The following is a 2,041-nucleotide window of genomic DNA, read 5'->3' as shown; positions in this document are numbered from 1 at the left end:
GAGATCGCTATGATCTGTCTTAGTGAAATTTCTCTTTCGACTGTTTGAAGAAGGAAAGAGAAGTTGACGTGAGGAACAGGAACGATTCACAGAAGGCATTGAGACCGCCCTGACGTGCATAGCTGAGTATATCCACAGCTACTTTTAGAGATATAGTATACATGGTCAACACACGAGCCATGAAGGGGCATCTGTCCCTCTCTTTCTATATATATAGATATGTATACATGTAGGAGAGAGACAAAGAACACGAAGAGGAACAGTGCGAAGGACGGGTAGGGGTATAGATATGACAGACTGGGAAATGTAAAGAGAGGCGCCAAAGCTGAAGGATCAAGATGAGGAAGATGCGATTTAGAGACTCTGCATGCAATGGGACTTTTCTAGGAGAAGTAAGGAAGAATCTCGATTCTCATGAAAGAAGACATTTCGGACCATCCTGCATTGTCCTTCACCAAGACAGAAAAGAGAAAGCCATGAGGAGAAAGGAAGAAAAGACGTACACAACAAGAAGTGCCGGAGACAACTGAACAGGAAAACTCACTCCAAGTCCTTCGTAGATCTGTTTTCCAAGCTGCACATACACCCGATGTTTCGATTCATACATCCCCTAGCGTCCGTACGTCATCGAGACCCACACACTCGTCCGATCGAACCTCCGGAAAGAAATTCGTTACTTCACGCACGAAGACAAACATCCAGAGTGAAGAGAGAAGAGAAGTACGAAGCAACAGAAACTACTTCAGCGAAAGAGAAGATCTCGATACCATCCCGCTCCTTCAATTTCGAGAACAGAAGCTATCACTCTATGTCTTCTGCATGGCCATCATGACAAGGGGAGAGCTCGATTCTTCCTCTTCTTCTACGGAAGGGATGAATGTTTATTCACGCTGCCTGTCGCAGAGGATCTCGAAATTAGAAACGCTTCTCGATACTTCACAAGAAGACAGAGCTCTTGAGACCTATTGAAGAGAATCCATTCTNNTCGCAGAGGATCTCGAAATTAGAGTGTTGCCTTCTCGAAAGCTGTATATCTCGTGTCTCCATATGGTGGTGAAGGAGACACTCGAGGGACTAGCGAAAAAGTTCCCAAGCCGATGCAGGGAGGGAGCAGACACACCGAGCTGAGATGTTTCTTTCTTCGCTCTCTCATCTACACTGAATGACCGGTGGCGCATGCGCCATTCATCGATCGATGTGCGGGTCAGATTGATCCGAGTAAAAAAGATGTATCTATCCAGGAGACCTTTCTTTCTACCAAGGCGCAAAGCTTGAGAGTCATTCGTTAGAATGGGAAAGTAACCAACGCACTGATGTGTGTTCTCTACCTTCCACATCCTCTCCCCCCCTATGTACGACCTTGCGACGTCGTAGCAGCAGTTACGGCCATGGAGAGACAGGCGGGAGAAGCAACGGGGATGGCCCTTGCAGGGCTCCTCCTCGTGGAGGGGACCTGTCTGGTGTTGAGGAAAAAGCAGTTCCCCCGAAATAAGAGGTTCCAGAAGTCCACACCTAGCATCTAAAAGCGCACCCTGGATAGTCAGCTAACGAGCCCTTGGCTGAAAGCAGAAAGATGCTGTTGTGCCATGGCCTCTCGGTCTTTGCCGACGAAGAGCATCGAAACCAGATGTCTTTCCTCAAGGGCTGGGTCGGTGGGAGAGGGAAAGGAGGAACAGAAAGGGGGGGGGGGGGGGGGGGTTAAAGAGAAAGATACGGTGTATATCCACCCGGCAAGATCTTCTTCGGGGTAGCTGCGGCTGACCTCTTTCCTCGTTATTTTTCCGGGGAGGGTGCAGAGCAAGGATAGAAGAAATGAGCCAAATGTCTCTGCAGTTTACACCCGAATTTCGTGAAGAATGTGCTGTCATCCTTTTTGTCCCTATTCCTAACGCTGCCAGAACGGGGGGTTAAGGATCATCGAGCCGAGACAATCCCGTTTGGGAAGCGGTTGGATTGCATGTGTGTGTCTTCGTGTGTTTTGGGTTTCAGAAGGCATGCATGCATTGCATCATTTTGAAGCCTTTCATATCGTCCCCGTCCT

This window comes from Cystoisospora suis (genome assembly GCF_002600585.1).
Source record: "Cystoisospora suis strain Wien I chromosome Unknown contig_1622, whole genome shotgun sequence".
Lineage (NCBI taxonomy): Eukaryota > Apicomplexa > Conoidasida > Eucoccidiorida > Sarcocystidae > Cystoisospora > Cystoisospora suis.
This window is presented reverse-complemented; position numbering follows the sequence as displayed.